Below are 24,307 nucleotides of genomic sequence, written 5' to 3'. Positions count from 1 at the left end.
TGACATCAGAAGGGAAGACGGTCAGGAGAGTCCTTACTAAATTCCTCATCGATAAAAAAGGGTTTCTGTTCTATTGAAGGACTGTGTCATATCTACAGAAATTGTAAGTCAGGATATGTGACACTTCAAAATCTATGAACTGTGATCCTGAACATGCATCGGCGTAACTTTGTGCTGAACATTGGGGGGGTCAAGATCTCTGTCTAAATAAATAAATCTGGGTAAATTCCCAGATGATTAAACATGCAACTATTTTGTTGGTAATAACTGAAATGAGTAAAGAAAATCAACAGCCTATTTATGTAAGATAAGATAATTTTATTGAAGGGGTTATATTGGTTGGGTCTGATTATTTGGGGGGGGGGGGGGGGGCTGTAAATTACAAGGAAAACCTCTTACACTTAAGTTAAAGTCAAAGTGCTGTTTTGAACAGAAAAGATTTGAGCTGCATAACAGCTAATAGAAAACATTTAACATGCAAACAGTTGAGCATACAGATGCAGCCCCAAAAGCTCCCGACATAAGTTATTTTTTGCCCAGCATAGGTAATGATGCAGATTATTTCAAATATCATCCTCCAAAAGTGCTTGTGTGAAGAAAAATTGCTCCCTGCTCCCTGCAAAGGTAGGGGTGGGTAGGGTGTGCAGTTATGGTACTGTTGGGTGGAAATGAGCCAGGTACAGCGTGTGGTGGTGGTGCACATGCATAGATGTGCCCACCATGGTGTGGTGGCAGGTTGAAAGGTTGTGGTGGTGGATGCATGACTTGTCTTAGCAGTAAAAATCCATCTGCAACTGAACTTGTCTCTCAAGAGTGACTTATAATTTACTGTGATGTTCAGAAGCTCACCTCTCAGATGTCTCCGTCATATCCAGAATTCTTTTCTTCATCTGTATGTCCACCTCTGCAACATTACGCAAATGTGTTTCAGTTGAAAGTCTTCTTTTAAGTCTGTCCTGTCTGTGGCCCTTGAGTTTTGCCTTGACAAAAGGTAGAATAAAATAATGAAAAACAAATTAACCACAATAAATGTTAAAAATAAATCAGTGGTGGAATACCAAGAATAATATTTACTTAAGTGCTACACTTAAATATTTTAGGTTAAGTGTTCTCTTTTCCTATACTTTTAACTCTACAACATTCTTGAGGTAGGGATTCAACACCAACACAGTTACACTGCAGATTCAGATGAATATAAATCTGTCATCATGATGACTTCGTATAGGTTAAGCTACACAGTAGTTAAAGAAATGAAGCCGAGCTGTATCATTACTAGGTCAAACCTAAAGGTGCTAAAGGCATCTATAATTGGGCTACTGAAATACAGTAGGGCATTCGTTTATACATGTATGGTAGGCTAACCTTATTTCCCCTGACAAGTCTCCCAGTCCACGTTTTCTTGTTTTTTTTTGCTGTTTCATATTCCAGTGTGATATTGAGGAATAATTCCACCTCACTGTCTGTCACTTGTACGACTCAGTTCTGCTTCAATGCGATGTCTTATCAGATTTTGTGCTTTTTTTTTTTTTTTTTACCAAAATGTGCTATTTGGCTATACTGACTTAAGTAGGAAAGACTTGAATGCTTATTAGTTCTCAAGTAAGAAGCCAAATTTTTATATTTGTTGTTATTGTTCTTCTTGAAATAAAGTTGGAAGTAAAAAAAATTCCGCTGTCTTTCCCGCCCTGGCTTCAAGACTTCTGATTGGCCAACATTTCTACAAGGTTAGGATTATATCGCCACCTGCTGCTTTGGCGTGCTCCTTACAACGTTTGCCTTTGTTTTTGTTTTTTTGGAGGGGGGGGGGGGGTTACACGTGGACGGAGATATTTTTCTCAAAACTGCACGTGTGGACGGGATTTTTTTTTAAAAAACGAAAACTGAAAATCTCTGTTTGCAAAAATACCAGTCTAAGTGTGGACGCAGCCTAAACAGTAGAGATGTTTGTAGCTTTACGTTAGCTGGACTGACCGGAAGCAGGGTCCATGCGTCACGACTAACCGGATATAGTTTTGAATCGGTTTAGTCCTGCATGTGCTGGCAAAAGGGAAGGCACGAGAAACGATCTCCTGGCCGCATAAGCAAAACTATATAAATATCCGTGATATCCAGTGATCATGAACTCTGAGTACGAGGATAGCTCCGCGTTATCCCCCGTGGAATCTGGGGACGAGGAGGAAGAGGAGGTATCGGAGGCAGAAACAGAGCAGCTGGGGTCCAGTTCCGACTCGGATGAAGATGAAAGCGAAGAGAAAATTGATGAAACAGCAACGGCTGAAGATGAAAACGGAGGGAAAATTGATGAAACAGCAGCCGCTGAAGATGAAAACGGAGGGAAAATTGATGAAACAGCATGGACGTCAAAAAATGGAAAAATATCTTGGTCTCCCACAAACGCTGAGACGTTCCGCTACATCCCAGCACCCACTGGTCTGACCCCGGGACCTACACGCTATGCCACTGCCCGAATCGTTGACCCCATATCCAGCTTCGCACTGTTTCTAACGGATGAGATCGTGAAGCATATTGTGTCCATGACAAACCTGCATGGGAATCGCAAAAATCCCAACTGGCGAGATATAGACGCAGATGAGTTGCGGGCTTATGTGGGGCTGCTCGTTTTGTCCGGTGTTTACAGGTCAAAACACGAATCAACGTTGAGCCTCTGGAGTGAAAGATCGGGACGGAGCATTTTCCGGGCTACGATGGCCCAGTATAGGTTTCACAACATCAGCAGAGCACTGCGGTTTGATGATAAGCTATCCCGCCCCCCACGCCGTGTTGACAAGATGGCTCCCTTCCGCAAAGTCTGGAACATGTGGACGCACCGCCTGGAGATGCTGTTCAGCCCAGACAGAGATCTCTGTGTGGATGAACAACTCGTCGCGTTCAAAGGCAGGTGCTGCTTCAGGCAGTACATGCCAAAAAAGCCGGCCAAATATGGTATCAAGATTTGGGCAGCCTGTGATGTCAAAACATCCTACGCCTGGAGACTGCAGGTGTACACGGGCAAAGCAGCTCCAGATCATGTTGAAGTCAACCAGGGGATGAGGGTGGTCCTGGACATGACAGCGGGGCTCCAGGGACACGTCGTCACCTGTGATAATTTTTTCACTTCCTGTGCACTGGCAGATAAGCTACTCAAGAAGAAAATGACCCTGGTTGGCACAATTCGCCAAAACAAGCCTGAGCTTCCACCTCATTTGCTCCAGGCAAAAAAGAGAGAGCTCTTCTCCTCCATCTTCGCTTTTACAAACACCCACACACTTGTGTCTTACACCGCCCGACGGGGCAAGAATGTGCTGCTACTAAGCACAAAACACCGCCGTCCAGACGTGAGCAAAGAAGGGAAGAGAAAGCCTGTAATAATCGAAGATTACAACAAATGCAAAGGAGGTGTCGACAACTTTGATAAGGTAGGTGTCATTACAAACCAGTTACGCATTTATTCATTCTTGCTCATATATTCTTGCCTAAAATATATGTAAGTTTTATGCTTTTTTTTTGCTAGGTTGTTGGCACCTACTCCTGCAGGAGGAAAACAAATTATTGGCCAATGGCCCTCTTCCACAACGTCCTTGATGTTTCACTTTACAATGCCTTCGTCCTGTGGACATCAATCGAGTCATCCTGGCAGGAGAAGAAAGGATACAGACGGAGGCTCTTCATTGAAGAAGTGGGAGAAATGCTGGTGAAACCACACATAGCAAAGAGAGAGCACCTTCCCCGCTCATCAGCCGCTGCAGCAATAGTCACAGGTATGACTGCAGCGGTTGCAGGCTTCTCTCCCATTAAGTGTAAGGGCAGGAGGCGGTGCGAACTTTGCAAAGGAAAAAGGAGAAGAACTGTCAACACCTGCTCCAAATGTGAGAATTATATATGCAAGGACCACAGTGTGTCCATTTGTAACAACTGCGCCGCCTGAGCAGTAGTGATGTGCGGATCGATCCTGAAATATTGATTCCTCCGATACCAATCATTTATGTTCTAGAATCGATACTCACATTAAAATATCGATATTTTAGTAGTTTAGAGTAAATTTGTAGTTTATCATTAACAGGAACACAGTGGAAAGAAACTATCATTCGGATTGTCTACATTCAAAGGAACTACTTCCTCTTCCGCCTTTCACAGTCATGTGCGAAATACGGCTGTTTAAATGTCTTGCGGCCCCTTGGCGCGCGCACTCGCAACACTGGCTGAGCGTAGTTGGAGTCATGTGCGGACGTATTTTACATCAACAAACAGCCGAGACGTGGTTTGCATACATGTGTCAAAAAAGGGAGGTGTTGTCGTCATACTTGCCAACCTTGAGAATTAGGGAGACATTAAAAAAAAAAAAAGGGGGGGGGGGGGGGGAGAGATAAATAAATTACAGTGTTTATTTATCGGATAAAATACGTTAAATATCAACGTTCTTATTGGCCGGCCCGGAAACAGCAGGGGTCCAAATTCAGAGGCTGCTTCCACCTGAGGACCCGGCCTTCGCGGTCTAAAGAAAGCCGGGTAGTACGTCACGAGCTCTCTCGGTGGAGTGAAACTGCCGTCTGCTCCTTTCTATCTAAAATATAACCGGGCGCTGACGTAAACTCTTCTGTTTAATCATTTTCTGTTTGACGTTTATTCAGCTGTGTGAAAACCCCGGAGGAACCCACCCGAGGGATTAATAAAGTTAATTTAATCTAATCTAATAACTTTAATCTCAGCCAAACCGATTTACTCACGAACAAATAAAACACTGAAAAAGCCGAACAATAACATTTTTAAGTTATCAAAGTGACTTATATATCATGTTTAACCTGAGTAGTGAAAGATCGCGGGGGTTTGAGGACGACGTGTCGGCTCAGATATTTGAAGTTTACACAGCTACATTCTCACCTGAAAAATATGTTAAAAGTTTATTTTGCGACCCAGAAAGAGAAATAAGAGAAATATTAAAACTAAGTCGCTGCCGCCATTGTTGGAAACTGGAATTGGCTGGGCCTTATGAATTCTGCGATATGGTTTTTTAATTTTGTTGTCCGGGTGGAAAATCGGGAGAAATTCGGGAGAATGGTGGCTCCGGGAGATTTTCGGGAGGGGCACTGAAATTCGGGATTCTCCTGGAAAAGTCGGGAGGGTTGGCTTGTATGGTTGTGGCAACATCACTAACCTTTTTTAATACCTCAGAGTAAATCACATCACAGAATATGACGAGATTATGTTGAGGCGAACTGAAGAGGAGGACAGGGACAGGTGCTCTCACTGAGTCCTTTAGTGCTGCAGGCTGGCAAGGTGTTCAAATAGCAAATAGTTCAAATAACAACTTCAGATTTTTTATTTCTATATGATGAATTCTGCATTATTAAGTGATAAGAACAAGTATCTGATGTCCTGTAATCATTATGACGCTATAATATGAGATACAATAAAAGATACAATAAATCAGTGGTATCGCACATCACTACTGAGCAGGACTCTCACCCAGACACATACTACCTCTCTCTGTCTGTCTGTCTCTCTCCCCATCCCCAACAACATAAATGTTCATGTTTATCTTTCTAAAATAAATGTTTTTCTAGTTCAAACTGAGCTTGTATTTTTATTTACATTAGCAAGGCAATGAACATTTAGTGTGGAAAAAGTGAAACACATCATATACCATTATAGGTTATGATTATTACATTTACATCTGCAAAAAAAATAATGATGAATCAAAATCTAGCTTGGTGCCAATCTAAAGGCCTAATTATAATAGCAATGAAATCTTTCTTGAAATGTATTTTATGGAAAATATTTTATTTTTTAAAAATAAAGGTTAAAAAATGCCAAACACGCTACGGAGAAGCAAGAGAGCCAGAAGAGTTAGTTGTCAATACCGGCCACCAGAAGCTGTTTTTGATACGGGCGGTTGGCCGGGGCGACATCGTGGTGAGGGACGGCATCACGAGCACCGGCAAAAAAAAAAAAAAAAGCTCTCACTCATGCTGCCCCGACGTCATGCACGCGCATATTGGGAATGTCATAGGCACCGATCGGTTTTCTATCGCCCATTTGCTGGGAGTAAGGGCGCCCTCCGTTTGCGAGGTGCGCCTGCTGCTTGCGGCACAGTGAGGAGAGGGCGGGGCGGCGGGGGAGTCTCTGACCGGCTGGAGCAGCGTCTAATAACCAACTAGCAAAATAAAAGAAAATAAAAACAAAACGGCAAACACGAAAACACCAGACATTATAATAAAGACTTATAATTTGCACCGATGTTTAACTCGAAATTCTATACGCGAAAAGTGAGCGCGAGCCCTCGGTGCGCATGCTCGCTGCTGAAGTCAAAGTAAACTTTATTGTCATCTCCGTTACATACAATATATATAAGAAGAGTAAGAAAATAAATATACAGTTTAGGACTCGGGGTAAAGGGATCAATAACAATTTAAAATGTATAATAAAGTTTAAATGTATCAAGTGTGCAAACCATTCCTCCCTCAAAGTGGTTTATGCAGTTGATTAAGGGTGTAAATTTGGGTTAAAATAGCATTAAATGCCTTTTTTTTTTTTTTTTTTTACTTTAATCAATGCATAAAATCTTGGTCTCGTCTCAAGTTTGTCTTGTCTTGAGTCGGTGTGTCTTGGTATTGTCTTGGTCCTGGTTTAGGCGGTCTTGACTACAAGTCTACCTTATAATAACATATATTTTTTAAACCTGGCAACGTGGCCACCATGTGTGACAAATAGCCATAGACTAAGCAATAGGTATATCATTGCTCAACATCCTCCATTGTTGTGGTGTTCACAACAAATGACATCACAGGACTTTTGGCCAGTTCGTGGACATGTTCGAGTTGAAAATTCCGACTTCAACTGGAAAACACTACATGATTTAAAGGAGACAGAATTTAGAAAGAAAAGATGGGCAAGAGTACTTCAATTAGAGCTTCTGAATGTTGGTTTTCATTTAATATCGATTAAGTGCCCATAGCTGATGTCACGATGACTCCGTCCATCGTTTATATACAGTCTGTAATCAATTGCCTACAGATGAGAACTTGTAACAAGGATTAAATAGTGCTGTTTCAAAGTGACCATCCAAATGATCCTAATGACCTGCACATCAGGGTTGGTATCCAGTGAGGTTGAAGTAAAACATGTCCCAAGTACTACTGAAGACATTTGTTACATAGCTGCTGCAGTGGACCTGATCAGAGGCCCACTGATAAGACCTGCCACTAGCTGTCAATCACCATATAGCATACACCGTTTTGTGTTGTCTTTGAACCTTGCAGTCCAGCCAAGACACCCCGAGGAACTGGATGTGTAACAATGAAGCTCCTCTGCAGTACACACCTTGATATTTTCGCCATCAATCTCGACCAGTCTCTCCCTGGTCATTGGATGTGCTTTTGGCAGACTGAAAGCATGGTTTGGAGTATTTTGGACATTAATCTGAATGACCTTCCCCTCGTCATTTATGCCAGATTTGTCCTCCACTACTACTGTGAGTCTAACAGGGACATGATAGATTACAGTCACTGAAGTAATTCAGCAGGAAAAGGACAACCACCCAGACACACAGACTTACTACAGAGCTGATTGCATGACATCAGAAGGGAAGACGGTCAGGAGAGTCCTTACTAAATTCCTCATCGATAAAAAAGGGTTTCTGTTCTATTGAAGGACTGTGTCATATCTACAGAAATTGTAAGTCAGGATATGTGACACTTCAAAATCTATGAACTGTGATCCTGAACATGCATCGGCGTAACTTTGTGCTGAACATTGGGGGGGTCAAGATCTCTGTCTAAATAAATAAATCTGGGTAAATTCCCAGATGATTAAACATGCAACTATTTTGTTGGTAATAACTGAAATGAGTAAAGAAAATCAACAGCCTATTTATGTAAGATAAGATAATTTTATTGAAGGGGTTATATTGGTTGGGTCTGATTATTTGGGGGGGGGGGGGGGGGGGCTGTAAATTACAAGGAAAACCTCTTACACTTAAGTTAAAGTCAAAGTGCTGTTTTGAACAGAAAAGATTTGAGCTGCATAACAGCTAATAGAAAACATTTAACATGCAAACAGTTGAGCATACAGATGCAGCCCCAAAAGCTCCCGACATAAGTTATTTTTTGCCCAGCATAGGTAATGATGCAGATTATTTCAAATATCATCCTCCAAAAGTGCTTGTGTGAAGAAAAATTGCTCCCTGCTCCCTGCAAAGGTAGGGGTGGGTAGGGTGTGCAGTTATGGTACTGTTGGGTGGAAATGAGCCAGGTACAGCGTGTGGTGGTGGTGCACATGCATAGATGTGCCCACCATGGTGTGGTGGCAGGTTGAAAGGTTGTGGTGGTGGATGCATGACTTGTCTTAGCAGTAAAAATCCATCTGCAACTGAACTTGTCTCTCAAGAGTGACTTATAATTTACTGTGATGTTCAGAAGCTCACCTCTCAGATGTCTCCGTCATATCCAGAATTCTTTTCTTCATCTGTATGTCCACCTCTGCAACATTACGCAAATGTGTTTCAGTTGAAAGTCTTCTTTTAAGTCTGTCCTGTCTGTGGCCCTTGAGTTTTGCCTTGACAAAAGGTAGAATAAAATAATGAAAAACAAATTAACCACAATAAATGTTAAAAATAAATCAGTGGTGGAATACCAAGAATAATATTTACTTAAGTGCTACACTTAAATATTTTAGGTTAAGTGTTCTCTTTTCCTATACTTTTAACTCTACAACATTCTTGAGGTAGGGATTCAACACCAACACAGTTACACTGCAGATTCAGATGAATATAAATCTGTCATCATGATGACTTCGTATAGGTTAAGCTACACAGTAGTTAAAGAAATGAAGCCGAGCTGTATCATTACTAGGTCAAACCTAAAGGTGCTAAAGGCATCTATAATTGGGCTACTGAAATACAGTAGGGCATTCGTTTATACATGTATGGTAGGCTAACCTTATTTCCCCTGACAAGTCTCCCAGTCCACGTTTTCTTGTTTTTTTTTGCTGTTTCATATTCCAGTGTGATATTGAGGAATAATTCCACCTCACTGTCTGTCACATGTACGACTCAGTTCTGCTTCAATGCGATGTCTTATCAGATTTTGTGCTTTTTTTTTTTTTTTTACCAAAATGTGCTATTTGGCTATACTGACTTAAGTAGGAAAGACTTGAATGCTTATTAGTTCTCAAGTAAGAAGCCAAATTTTTATATTTGTTGTTATTGTTCTTCTTGAAATAAAGTTGGAAGTAAAAAAAATTCCGCTGTCTTTCCCGCCCTGGCTTCAAGACTTCTGATTGGCCAACATTTCTACAAGGTTAGGATTATATCGCCACCTGCTGCTTTGGCGTGCTCCTTACAACGTTTGCCTTTGTTTTTGTTTTTTTGGAGGGGGGGGGGGGTTACACGTGGACGGAGATATTTTTCTCAAAACTGCACGTGTGGACGGGATTTTTTTTTAAAAAACGAAAACTGAAAATCTCTGTTTGCAAAAATACCAGTCTAAGTGTGGACGCAGCCTAAACAGTAGAGATGTTTGTAGCTTTACGTTAGCTGGACTGACCGGAAGCAGGGTCCATGCGTCACGACTAACCGGATATAGTTTTGAATCGGTTTAGTCCTGCATGTGCTGGCAAAAGGGAAGGCACGAGAAACGATCTCCTGGCCGCATAAGCAAAACTATATAAATATCCGTGATATCCAGTGATCATGAACTCTGAGTACGAGGATAGCTCCGCGTTATCCCCCGTGGAATCTGGGGACGAGGAGGAAGAGGAGGTATCGGAGGCAGAAACAGAGCAGCTGGGGTCCAGTTCCGACTCGGATGAAGATGAAAGCGAAGAGAAAATTGATGAAACAGCAACGGCTGAAGATGAAAACGGAGGGAAAATTGATGAAACAGCAGCCGCTGAAGATGAAAACGGAGGGAAAATTGATGAAACAGCATGGACGTCAAAAAATGGAAAAATATCTTGGTCTCCCACAAACGCTGAGACGTTCCGCTACATCCCAGCACCCACTGGTCTGACCCCGGGACCTACACGCTATGCCACTGCCCGAATCGTTGACCCCATATCCAGCTTCGCACTGTTTCTAACGGATGAGATCGTGAAGCATATTGTGTCCATGACAAACCTGCATGGGAATCGCAAAAATCCCAACTGGCGAGATATAGACGCAGATGAGTTGCGGGCTTATGTGGGGCTGCTCGTTTTGTCCGGTGTTTACAGGTCAAAACACGAATCAACGTTGAGCCTCTGGAGTGAAAGATCGGGACGGAGCATTTTCCGGGCTACGATGGCCCAGTATAGGTTTCACAACATCAGCAGAGCACTGCGGTTTGATGATAAGCTATCCCGCCCCCCACGCCGTGTTGACAAGATGGCTCCCTTCCGCAAAGTCTGGAACATGTGGACGCACCGCCTGGAGATGCTGTTCAGCCCAGACAGAGATCTCTGTGTGGATGAACAACTCGTCGCGTTCAAAGGCAGGTGCTGCTTCAGGCAGTACATGCCAAAAAAGCCGGCCAAATATGGTATCAAGATTTGGGCAGCCTGTGATGTCAAAACATCCTACGCCTGGAGACTGCAGGTGTACACGGGCAAAGCAGCTCCAGATCATGTTGAAGTCAACCAGGGGATGAGGGTGGTCCTGGACATGACAGCGGGGCTCCAGGGACACGTCGTCACCTGTGATAATTTTTTCACTTCCTGTGCACTGGCAGATAAGCTACTCAAGAAGAAAATGACCCTGGTTGGCACAATTCGCCAAAACAAGCCTGAGCTTCCACCTCATTTGCTCCAGGCAAAAAAGAGAGAGCTCTTCTCCTCCATCTTCGCTTTTACAAACACCCACACACTTGTGTCTTACACCGCCCGACGGGGCAAGAATGTGCTGCTACTAAGCACAAAACACCGCCGTCCAGACGTGAGCAAAGAAGGGAAGAGAAAGCCTGTAATAATCGAAGATTACAACAAATGCAAAGGAGGTGTCGACAACTTTGATAAGGTAGGTGTCATTACAAACCAGTTACGCATTTATTCATTCTTGCTCATATATTCTTGCCTAAAATATATGTAAGTTTTATGCTTTTTTTTTGCTAGGTTGTTGGCACCTACTCCTGCAGGAGGAAAACAAATTATTGGCCAATGGCCCTCTTCCACAACGTCCTTGATGTTTCACTTTACAATGCCTTCGTCCTGTGGACATCAATCGATTTCTCCTGGCAGGAGAAGAAAGGATACAGACGGAGGCTCTTCATTGAAGAAGTGGGAGAAATGCTGGTGAAACCACACATAGCAAAGAGAGAGCACCTTCCCCGCTCATCAGCCGCTGCAGCAATAGTCACAGGTATGACTGCAGCGGTTGCAGGCTTCTCTCCCATTAAGTGTAAGGGCAGGAGGCGGTGCGAACTTTGCAAAGGAAAAAGGAGAAGAACTGTCAACACCTGCTCCAAATGTGAGAATTATATATGCAAGGACCACAGTGTGTCCATTTGTAACAACTGCGCCGCCTGAGCAGTAGTGATGTGCGGATCGATCCTGAAATATTGATTCCTCCGATACCAATCATTTATGTTCTAGAATCGATACTCACATTAAAATATCGATATTTTAGTAGTTTAGAGTAAATTTGTAGTTTATCATTAACAGGAACACAGTGGAAAGAAACTATCATTCGGATTGTCTACATTCAAAGGAACTACTTCCTCTTCCGCCTTTCACAGTCATGTGCGAAATACGGCTGTTTAAATGTCTTGCGGCCCCTTGGCGCGCGCACTCGCAACACTGGCTGAGCGTAGTTGGAGTCATGTGCGGACGTATTTTACATCAACAAACAGCCGAGACGTGGTTTGCATACATGTGTCAAAAAAGGGAGGTGTTGTCGTCATACTTGCCAACCTTGAGAATTAGGGAGACATTAAAAAAAAAAAAAGGGGGGGGGGGGGGGGGGGGGGGGGAGAGAGATAAATAAATTACAGTGTTTATTTATCGGATAAAATACGTTAAATATCAACGTTCTTATTGGTCGGTCCGGAAACAGCAGGGGTCCAAATTCAGAGGCTGCTTCCACCTGAGGAACCAGCCTTCGCGGTCTAAAGAAAGTCGTCACGAGCTCCCTCGGTGGAGTGAAACTGCCGTCTGCTCCTTGCTATCTAAAATATAACCGGGCGCTGACGTAAACTCTTCTGTTTAATCATTTTTTGTTTGACGTTTATTCAGCTGTGTGAAAACCCCGGAGGAACCCACCCGAGGGATTAATAAAGTTAATTTAATCTAATCTAATAACTTTAATCTCAGCCAAATCGATTTACTCACGAACAAATAAAACACTGAAAAAGCCGAACAATAACATTTTTAAGTTATCAAAGTGACTTATATATCATGTTTAACCTGAGTAGTGAAAGATCGCGGGGGTTTGAGGACGACGTGTCGGCTCAGATATTTGAAGTTTACACAGCTACATTCTCACCTGAAAAATATGTTAAAAGTTTATTTTGCGACCCAGAAAGAGAAATAAGAGAAATATTAAAACTAAGTCGCTGCCGCCATTGTTGGAAACTGGAATTGGCTGGGCCTTATGAATTCTGCGATATGGTTTTTTAATTTTGTTGTCCGGGTGGAAAATCGGGAGAAATTCGGGAGAATGGTGGCTCCGGGAGATTTTCGGGAGGGGCACTGAAATTCGGGATTCTCCTGGAAAAGTCGGGAGGGTTGGCTTGTATGGTTGTGGCAACATCACTAACCTTTTTTAATACCTCAGAGTAAATCACATCACAGAATATGACGAGATTATGTTGAGGCGAACTGAAGAGGAGGACAGGGACAGGTGCTCTCACTGAGTCCTTTAGTGCTGCAGGCTGGCAAGGTGTTCAAATAGCAAATAGTTCAAATAACAACTTCAGATTTTTTATTTCTATATGATGAATTCTGCATTATTAAGTGATAAGAACAAGTATCTGATGTCCTGTAATCATTATGACGCTATAATATGAGATACAATAAAAGATACAATAAATCAGTGGTATCGCACATCACTACTGAGCAGGACTCTCACCCAGACACATACTACCTCTCTCTGTCTGTCTGTCTCTCTCCCCATCCCCAACAACATAAATGTTCATGTTTATCTTTCTAAAATAAATGTTTTTCTAGTTCAAACTGAGCTTGTATTTTTATTTACATTAGCAAGGCAATGAACATTTAGTGTGGAAAAAGTGAAACACATCATATACCATTATAGGTTATGATTATTACATTTACATCTGCAAAAAAAATAATGATGAATCAAAATCTAGCTTGGTGCCAATCTAAAGGCCTAATTATAATAGCAATGAAATCTTTCTTGAAATGTATTTTATGGAAAATATTTTATTTTTTAAAAATAAAGGTTAAAAAATGCCAAACACGCTACGGAGAAGCAAGAGAGCCAGAAGAGTTAGTTGTCAATACCGGCCACCAGAAGCTGTTTTTGATACGGGCGGTTGCCCGGGGCGACATCGTGGTGAGGGACGGCATCACGAGCACCGGCAAAAAAAAAAAAAAAAGCTCTTACTCATGCTGCCCCGACGTCATGCACGCGCATATTGGGAATGTCATAGGCACCGATCGGTTTTCTATCGCCCATTTGCTGGGAGTAAGGGCGCCCTCCGTTTGCGAGGTGCGCCTGCTGCTTGCGGCACAGTGAGGAGAGGGCGGGGCGGCGGGGGAGTCTCTGACCGGCTGGAGCAGCGTCTAATAACCAACTAGCAAAATAAAAGAAAATAAAAACAAAACAGCAAACACGAAAACACCAGACATTATAATAAAGACTTATAATTTGCACCGATGTTTAACTCGAAATTCTATACGCGAAAAGTGAGCGCGAGCCCTCGGTGCGCATGCTCGCTGCTGAAGTCAAAGTAAACTTTATTGTCATCTCCGTTACATACAATATATATACGAAGAGTAAGAAAATAAATATACAGTTTAGGACTCGGGGTAAAGGGATCAATAACAATTTAAAATGTATAATAAAGTTTAAATGTATCAAGTGTGCAAACCATTCCTCCCTCAAAGTGGTTTATGCAGTTGATTAAGGGTGTAAATTTGGGTTAAAATAGCATTAAATGCCTCTTTTTTTTTTTTTTTTTTTTACTTTAATCAATGCATAAAATCTTGGTCTCGTCTCAAGTTTGTCTTGTCTTGAGTCGGTCTGTCTTGGTATTGTCTTGGTCCTGGTTTAGGCGGTCTTGACTACAAGTCTACCTTATAATAACATATATTTTTTAAACCTGGCAACGTGGCCACCATGTGTGACAAATAGCCATAGACTAAGCAATAGGTATATCATTGCTCAACATCCTCCATTGTTGTGGTGTTCACAACAAATGACATCACAGGACTTTTGGCCAGTTCGTGGACATGTTCGAGTTGAAAATTCCGACTTCAACTGGAAAACACTACATGATTTAAAGGAGACAGAATTTAGAAAGAAAAGATGGGCAAGAGTACTTCAATTAGAGCTTCTGAATGTTGGTTTTCATTTAATATCGATTAAGTGCCCATAGCTGATGTCACGATGACTCCGTCCATCGTTTATATACAGTCTGTAATCAATTGCCTACAGATGAGAACTTGTAACAAGGATTAAATAGTGCTGTTTCAAAGTGACCATCCAAATGATCCTAATGACCTGCACATCAGGGTTGGTATCCAGTGAGGTTGAAGTAAAACATGTCCCAAGTACTACTGAAGACATTTGTTACATAGCTGCTGCAGTGGACCTGATCAGAGGCCCACTGATAAGACCTGCCACTAGCTGTCAATCACCATATAGCATACACCGTTTTGTGTTGTCTTTGAACCTTGCAGTCCAGCCAAGACACCCCGAGGAACTGGATGTGTAACAATGAAGCTCCTCTGCAGTACACACCTTGATATTTTCGCCATCAATCTCGACCAGTCTCTCCCTGGTCATTGGATGTGCTTTTGGCAGACTGAAAGCATGGTTTGGAGTATTTTGGACATTAATCTGAATGACCTTCCCCTTGTCATTTATGCCAGATTTGTCCTCCACTACTACTGTGAGTCTAACAGGGACATGATAGATTACAGTCACTGAAGTAATTCAGCAGGAAAAGGACAACCACCCAGACACACAGACTTACTACAGAGCTGATTGCATGACATCAGAAGGGAAGACGGTCAGGAGAGTCCTTACTAAATTCCTCATCGATAAAAAAGGGTTTCTGTTCTATTGAAGGACTGTGTCATACCTACAGAAATTGTAAGTCAGGATATGTGACACTTCACAATCTATGAACTGTGATCCTGAACATGCATCGGCGTAACTTTGTGCTGAACATTGGGGGGGTCAAGATCTCTGTCTAAATAAATAAATCTGGGTAAATTTCCCAGATGATTAAACATGCAACTATTTTGTTGGTAATAACTGAAATGAGTAAAGAAAATCAACAGCCTATTTATGTAAGATAAGATAATTTTATTGAAGGGGTTATATTGGTTTGGTCTGATTATTTGGGGGGGGGGGGGGGGGGGGGCTGTAAATTACAAGGAAAACCTCTTACACTTAAGTCAAAGTCAAAGTGCTGTTTTGAACAGAAAAGATTTGAGCTGCATAACAGCTAATAGAAAACATTTAACATGCAAACAGTTGAGCATACAGATGCAGCCCCAAAAGCTCCCAACATAAGTTATTTTTTGCCCAGCATAGGTAATGATGCAGATTATTTCAAATATCATCCTCCAAAAGTGCTTGTGTGAAGAAAAATTGCTCCCTGCTCCCTGCAAAGGTAGGGGTGGGTAGGGTGTGCAGTTATGGTACTGTTGGGTGGAAATGAGCCAGGTACAGCGTGTGGTGGTGGTGCACATGCATAGATGTGCCCACCATGGTGTGGTGGCAGGTTGAAAGGTTGTGGTGGTGGATGCATGACTTGTCTTAGCAGTAAAAATCCATCTGCAACTGAACTTGTCTCTCAAGAGTGACTTATAATTTACTGTGATGTTCAGAAGCTCACCTCTCAGATGTCTCCGTCATATCCAGAATTCTTTTCTTCATCTGTATGTCCACCTCTGCAACATTACGCAAATGTGTTTCAGTTGAAAGTCTTCTTTGAAGTCTGTCCTGTCTGTGGCCCTTGAGTTTTGCCTTGACAAAAGGTAGAATAAAATAATGAAAAACAAATTAACCACAATAAATGTTAAAAAAATAAATCAGTGGTGGAATACCAAGAATAATATTTACTTAAGTGCTACACTTAAATATTTTAGGTTAAGTGTTCTCTTTTCCTATACTTTTAACTCTACAACATTCTTGAGGTAGGGATTCAACACCAACACAGTTACACTGCAGATTCAGATGAATCTAAATCTGTCATCATGATGACTTCGTATAGGTTAAGCTACACAGTAGTTAAAGAAATGAAGCCGAGCTGTATCATTACTAGGTCAAACCTAAAGGTGCTAAAGGCATCTATAATTGGGCTACTGAAATACAGTAGGGCATTCGTTTATACATGTATGGTAGGCTAACCTTATTTCCCCTGACAAGTCTCCCAGTCCACGTTTTCTTGTTTTTTTTGCTGTTTCATATTCCAGTGTGATATTGAGGAATAATTCCACCTCACTGTCTGTCACATGTACGACTCAGTTCTGCTTCAATGCGATGTCTTATCAGATTTTGTGCTTTTTTTTTTTTTTACCAAAATGTGCTATTTGGCTATACTGCCTTAAGTAGGAAAGACTTGAATGCTTATTAGTTCTCAAGTAAGAAGCCAAATTTTTATATTTGTTGTTATTGTTCTTCTTGAAATAAAGTTGGAAGTAAAAAAAATTCCGCTGTCTTTCCCGCCCTGGCTTCAAGACTTCTGATTGGCCAACATTTCTACAAGGTTAGGATTATATCGCCACCTGCTGCTTTGGCGTGCTCCTTACAACGTTTGCCTTTGTTTTTGTTTTTTTGGAGGGGGGGTTACACGTGGACGGAGATATTTTTCTCAAAACTGCACGTGTGGACGGGATTTTTTTTTAAAAAACGAAAACTGAAAATCTCTGTTTGCAAAAATACCAGTCTAAGTGTGGACGCAGCCTAAACAGTAGAGATGTTTGTAGCTTTACGTTAGCTGGACTGACCGGAAGCAGGGTCCATGCGTCACGACTAACCGGATATAGTTTTGAATCGGTTTAGTCCTGCATGTGCTGGCAAAAGGGAAGGCACGAGAAACGATCTCCTGGCCACATAAGCAAATCTATTTAAATATCCGTGATATCCAGTGATCATGAACTCTGAGTACGAGGATAGCTCCGCGTTATCCCCCGTGGAATCTGGGGACGAGGAGGAAGAGGAGGTATCGGAGGCAGAAACAGAGCAGCTGGGGTCCAGTTCCGACTCGGATGAAGATGAAAGCGAAGAGAAAATTGATGAAACAGCAGCGGCTGAAGATGAAAACGGAGGGAAAATTGATGAAACAGCAGCCGCTGAAGATGAAAACGGAGGGAAAATTGATGAAACAGCAGCCGCTGAAGATGAAAACGGAGGGAAAATTGATGAAACAGCATGGACGTCAAAAAATGGAAAAATATCTTGGTCTCCCACAAACGCTGAGACGTTCCGCTACATCCCAGCAGCCACTGGTCTGATCCCGGGACCTACACGCTATGCCACTGCCCGAATCGTTGACCCCATATCCAGCTTCGCACTGTTTCTAACGGATGAGATCGTGAAGCATATTGTGTCCATGACAAACCTGCATGGGAATCGCAAAATTCCCGACTGGCGAGATATAGACGCAGATGAGTTGCGGGCTTATGTGGGGCTGCTCGTTTTGTCCGGTGTTTACAGGTCAAAACACGAATCAACGTTGAGCCTCTGGAGTGAAAGATCGGGACGGAGCATTTTCCGGGCTACGATGGCCCAGTATAGGTTTCACAACATCAGCAGAGCACTGCGGTTTGATGATAAGCTATCCCGCTCCCCACACCGTGTTGACAAGATGGCTCCCTTCCGCAAAGTCTGGAACATGTGGACGCACCGCCTGGAGATGCTGTTCAGCCCAGACAGAGATCTCTGTGTGGATGAACAACTCGTCGCGTTCAAAGGCAGGTGCTGCTTCAGGCAGTACATGCCAAAAAAGCCGGCCAAATATGGTATCAAGATTTGGGCAGCCTGTGATGTCAAAACATCCTACGCCTGGAGACTGCAGGTGTACACGGGCAAAGCAGCTCCAGATCATGTTGAAGTCAACCAGGGGATGAGGGTGGTCCTGGACATGACAGCGGGGCTCCAGGGACACGTCGTCACCTGTGATAATTTTTTCACTTCCTGTGCACTGGCAGATAAGCTACTCAAGAAGAAAATGACCCTGGTTGGCACAATTCGCCAAAACAAGCCTGAGCTTCCACCTCATTTGCTCCAGGCAAAAAAGAGAGAGCTCTTCTCCTCCATCTTCGCTTTTACAAACACCCACACACTTGTGTCTTACACCGCCCGACGGGGCAAGAATGTGCTGCTACTAAGCACAAAACACCGCCGTCCAGACGTGAGCAAAGAAGGGAAGAGAAAGCCTGTAATAATCGAAGATTACAACAAATGCAAAGGAGGTGTGGACAGGCTTGATAAGGTAGGTGTCATTACAAACCAGTTACGCATTTATTCATTCTTGCTCATATATTCTTGCCTAAAATATATGTAAGTTTTATGCTTTTTTTTGCTAGGTTGTTGGCACCTACTCCTGCAGGAGGAAAACAAATTATTGGCCAATGGCCCTCTTCCACAACGTCCTTGATGTTTCACTTTACAATGCCTTCGTCCTGTGGACATCAATCGATTTCTCCTGGCAGGAGAAGAAAGGATACAGACGGAGGCTCTTCATTGAAGAAGTGGGAGAAATGCTGGTGAAACCACACATAGCAAAGAGAGGGTACCTTCCTCGCTCATCAGCCGCTGCAGCAATAGTCACAGGTATGACTGCAGCGGTTGCAGGCTTCTCTCCCATTAAGTGTAAGGGCAGGGGGCGGTGCGAACTTTGCAAAGGAAAAAGGAGAAGAACTGTCAACACCTGCTCCAAATGTGAGAATTATATATGCAAGGACCACAGTGTGTCCATTTGTAACAACTGCGCCGCCTGAGCAGTAGTGATGTGCGGATCGATCCTGAAATATTGATTCCTCCGATACCAATCATTTATGTTCTAGAATCGATACTCACATTAAAATATCGATATTTTAGTAGTTTAGAGTAAATTTGTAGTTTATCATTAACAGGAACACAGTGGAAAGAAACTATCATTCGGATTGTCTACATTCAAAGGAACTACTTCCTCTTCCGCCTTTCACAGTCATGTGCGAAATACGGCTGTTTAAATGTCTTGCGGCCCCTTGGCGCGCGCACTCGCAACACTGGCTGAGCGTAGTTGGAGTCATGTGCGGACGTATTTTACATCAACAAACAGCCGAGACGTGGTTTGCATACATGTGTCAAAAAAGGGAGGTGTTGTCGTCATACTTGCCAACCTTGAGAATTAGGGAGACATTAAAAAAAAAAAAAGGGGGGGGGGGGGGGGGGGAAGAGATAAATAAATTACAGTGTTTATTTATCGGATAAAATACGTTAAATATCACCGTTCTCATTGGCCGGCCCGGAAACAGCAGGGGTCCAAATTCAGAGGCTGCTTCCACCTGAGGAACCAGCCTTCGCGGTCTAAAGAAAGTCGTCACAAGCTCCCTCGGTGGAGTGAAACTGCCGTCTGCTCCTTGCTATCTAAAATATAACCGGGCGCTGACGTAAACTCTTCTGTTTAATCATTTTCTGTTTGACGTTTATTCAGCTGTGTGAAAACCCCGGAGGAACCCACCCGAGGGATTAATAAAGTTAATTTAATCTAATCTAATAACTTTAATCTCAGCCAAATCGATTTACTCACGAACAAATAAAACACTGAAAAAGCCGAACAATAACATTTTTAAGTTATCAAAGTGACTTATATATCATGTTTAACCTGAGTAGTGAAAGATCGCGGGGGTTTGAAGACGACGTGTCGGCTCAGATATTTGAAGTTTACACAGCTACATTCTCACCTGAAAAATATGTTAAAAGTTTATTTTGCGACCCAGAAAGAGAAATAAGAGAAATATTAAAACTAAGTCGCTGCCGCCATTGTTGGAAACTGGAATTGGCTGGGCCTTATGAATTCTGCGATATGGTTTTTTAATTTTGTTGTCCGGGTGGAAAATCGGGAGAAATTCGGGAGAATGGTGGCTCCGGGAGATTTTCGGGAGGGGCACTGAAATTCGGGATTCTCCTGGAAAAGTCGGGAGGGTTGGCTTGTATGGTTGTGGCAACATCACTAACCTTTTTTAATACCTCAGAGTAAATCACATCACAGAATATGACGAGATTATGTTGAGGCGAACTGAAGAGGAGGACAGGGACAGGTGCTCTCACTGAGTCCTTTAGTGCTGCAGGCTGGCAAGGTGTTCAAATAGCAAATAGTTCAAATAACAACTTCAGATTTTTTATTTCTATATGATGAATTCTGCATTATTAAGTGATAAGAACAAGTATCTGATGTCCTGTAATCATTATGACGCTATAATATGAGATACAATAAAAGATACAATAAATCAGTGGTATCGCACATCACTACTGAGCAGGACTCTCACCCAGACACATACTACCTCTCTCTGTCTGTCTGTCTCTCTCCCCATCCCCAACAACATAAATGTTCATGTTTATCTTTCTAAAATAAATGTTTTTCTAGTTCAAACTGAGCTTGTATTTTTATTTACATTAGCAAGGCAATGAACATTTAGTGTGGAAAAAGTGAAACACATCATATACCATTATAGGTTATGATTATTACATTTACATCTGCAAAAAAAATAATGATGAATCAAAATCTAGCTTGGTGCCAATCTAAAGGCCTAATTATAATAGCAATGAAATCTTTCTTGAAATGTATTTTATGGAAAATATTTTAGTTCTTTGTTTTTTCCAGTTAAAACACAGTGCAGCTATGTAAACATACTGGCCTTCAAAGGGTTAAAACCCCCAAATATAGACAGACTCATTTATAGTGCAAAACAATATTAATATATAACATTATTATTGCACTTTTTGGGAAGCTGCCAGTTTTTGTCATTAGAAACAATTCAGGATATTTAAGGATCTCCTTTGGGTTAAAGGGGACATGCAATGCTACACATAACTGACATAGACTCCAGTGTGGAGCTGGATTTAAGAATTAAGTCCTTAAAGTTTTAAAAACATGTTTACTGCCATTTTCTGTCAGTGGCGACCGTATTGATAACGTATTGATCCAATATCAGCATTTCATGTTGCAGGATCAATTCCCATATGAAAATATCAATATCTAATTTGATTACATTTGTTTTTAATCATAAATACGATGTACAGACAAAATTAAACTCAGTAGTATGTTTTGTCTGTCCACATTCACTCCGACCCACATACTGAATACATAAAAGTTGTGAGCATACTGCATGCCTCGACTGTACATTTAGTTCAGTTAGCCATAAGGCTCAGATGAGCACAGAGCTTTTAGATATAACATTCCTACTGCTTCAGTACTATATTCGGCCACAGCGTTCACCTGGGTAGCCTGCATGTCTGTTTTCTATAGTTCTATAATATGACAACCTGCCCAAGTATCTTTGTCACTAGTTTGCTGGCATTTCTTTTATTCATTAAATCAGGAAAATAAAGGTTTTCATTACATTACAACAGCATTCTCATCCTTCCTGCGGACAAGGCTGGGTGCACAGTTTTGCTAAACCAAAAAGACTATGATAGGAAATTTTGTCACTGCTCAGTGACAAAAATATTTATGAGGCCCTGAAACGAGACCCAGGAAGTGGCTACAGGAAGAGGGTGATAGATGTCTGAAGCAGTTAGAACAGGACAATGCTATTAACCAGACCTCGTACCGCAGGATATTCTCATTACTCTGGACGTCCTAAGTTCACACGGGAGTCCAGGCTTCCCGAGAACGCAGCACGATCGTTCTACAATTGCAATGGCAGTGTACTTGATGACATCACTATCCCCTCTTAATTTAACTGTGATTACTATTTACACATGACATAAAAAGTACACATGATGTAGTAGATTTATTTAAGAAAAAAGTGGTTGTAAAAAGCATGACAATATATTAAGTAATCCAAAGTATTCAGAATACGTTACTCTCATTGAGTAACTAAAGGAATACGTTATAAAATATACTTTGGGCCATGTATTCTGTGATCTGTAGTGGAATACATTTTAAAAGTAACCTTCCCAACACTGTGTAGCGTTGTGCTGTTAAAACAAATCCAGTCGTTACCACACAGATGAGGAGCCTCAGTCATAACAGATGCTCTCTGCAACATGTGGACACAGCCAGCAGCTGTTTGACGCCCCTGCAACTCCTTAAACTCCATTGTTACACTGAAGGAAAAAGCACTCCAGACCATTATGGCGCCCCCTCCACTGTGGAGCATAGAAAACATCTACTTGTCATGCCAGTAACGTTGGAAACCATCAGGACCATCAAGGTTACATTTTTTCTCATCAGAGAATAAAACTTTCTTTCTTTCTTGCAAAGTCCAAACGGTCAGTTCTGTGGAGTTCAAGGAGACGAGGCCTTTGAAGACGACGGGGCTGCAGTCGGCACCAGTAACGGCCTTAATTTGGGTGGAGGATCATCCAGTGTCTGGCTCAGTGCTGGTGAAAACCTTTTTGGTCTTTCACTTGACTTGTTCCATAACCCCCAGGATCATTTAAGAAATCCCAAATGACTGTCTTACTGCGTCCCACCTCAGCAGTGATGGCGCACTGCGAGAGACCCCGCTTATGCATTTCAACAACCTGACCACAGTGTGACTACCTGAATCCACACTTTTGCACAGATTTGGCCTTTTAAAGGCACGTGGTCCTAAACTTCTGCTCAGCTGTGAAGTGAAACAGCCTGTCTCAGTTTAAGCGTTGTTCTCAAAAAATGTTTTGTCTCACTCCCATTTCTTCTTGTTGCATGTTGTTAAGATCCATCCATGGAAAATATGATATTTTTTTTTGCCATTTTTCAAGTGATCTTAAACTTTTATATTTATTTGATGATTTAAAGTCTCTCACACAACCCGTCGAAAGGGGAGGGAGACCTGCTGCTTCCAAGTAGAGCACATTTCATTCATAATGTTGTAAATCCGAGCCCATTATGTATTCATGATTTGAATCCTGGGTTGTGCGAAATCCGAGAAATAAACAAAGTGAATCTGTGAACTAAGGTGTAGGTCTGTTAGATCATGTTGTGGTGATCCTCGAGTTGGGGGATGGCTGTTTATACTGGAGTGCAAAATTAAAACCAAGAAACAAGAAAAGTTCAAAGCCATCAGGTCCTCAGTTTAGAAAAAAGAGAAAAGAAGAGAAGAAGAAACGAGCAAAAGATGCAGGTAAGCAGATGTGTGATTGGATAATGGCAGGTCATCCTGAAACAATCAGAATCAGAATACTTTATTAATCCCTGAGGAAATTATGTGTGTTACAGTTGCTCCAAGAAGAAATGGTAAAAATAGTAACAGTAACAGACTAAGCTCCAAAATACATTATGTTACAGATTTTAATATTAATTAGTCACAGTCAGTTGTTGATTTGTCCTGTTCTCATTGTATGACAAATTATGATGGCTGTTTGGTAGCTGTTTGCATACCATGCATACTCTCTCTCTCTTCATATGTGTGTGTGTGTGTTTCTCTGGTGAAATGGTGTGGTTCCGACAACAGTTTTGTGTTAATGTACAATCCTTAATATGTTTTATGTGTGTGTGTGGGGGGTGGGGGGGGTGTGGGGGGTGGGGGGGGGGGGGGGGGGGGGGGGAAGGGCTGCCAGAGGGACTGTTCGCCCAGGGCGCCAAACAGGCTAGGACCGCCACTGCCGGCCACTTTGATCATTGGTTTGGAAATGCACAGGGGAAAAAAGTCATACATGCACTGGTGAAACAAAACACGATAACAGAGAAATATAATTACAAAAGTTTTGACAGATTCTTGTCTCAAATAAATTTTGAACAAACACATGGTTAGTATATTTAAATGCACCCTAGAACACACATGCATCAACACTACATATGAGCGGGTGGAGGGAGGTTTGGAGTCATCACACACCCCCGTTCTCTGTTGCCTGTTGGGGCGGGAGGGCTGGGAGGAGGAGTTGGCCGTCCAATTGGGGTCTGGAATGTGGGGCCTCCCTGCTGCTGCCGAGTCGGGCGTCTGCTTCTCTCCACCCCAGGGAAAAGGGTAACACTGTCATGATCCTGGATCCTTTTGACCCAGCGTTTTG

At 42.2% G+C, this 24,307-nt stretch overlaps 1 long non-coding RNA gene across 2 annotated transcripts; it reads right to left on the bottom strand.

Moving 5' to 3' along the window:
• Positions 1-425: 425 nt before the first annotated feature.
• Positions 426-17,913, bottom strand: LOC148106029 (uncharacterized). 2 transcript variants are annotated; one of them, XR_015719603.1, is made up of 4 exons: positions 17,724-17,913; positions 15,996-16,126; positions 8,420-8,550; positions 426-980 (listed from the first exon to the last, which is right to left on the bottom strand). It is a non-coding gene; the product is annotated as an uncharacterized LOC148106029 (long non-coding RNA). The 2 variants fall into 2 exon arrangements; XR_015719604.1 differs by lacking the exon at positions 17,724-17,913 and adding an exon at positions 16,511-16,664.
• Between the last annotated feature and the right edge of the window lie 6,394 nt (positions 17,914-24,307).

This window comes from Neolamprologus brichardi, chromosome 2 (genome assembly GCF_056152115.1).
Source record: "Neolamprologus brichardi isolate AB-2024 chromosome 2, ASM5615211v1, whole genome shotgun sequence".
Taxonomy (NCBI): domain Eukaryota; kingdom Metazoa; phylum Chordata; class Actinopteri; order Cichliformes; family Cichlidae; genus Neolamprologus; species Neolamprologus brichardi.
This window is presented reverse-complemented; position numbering and strand designations above follow the sequence as displayed.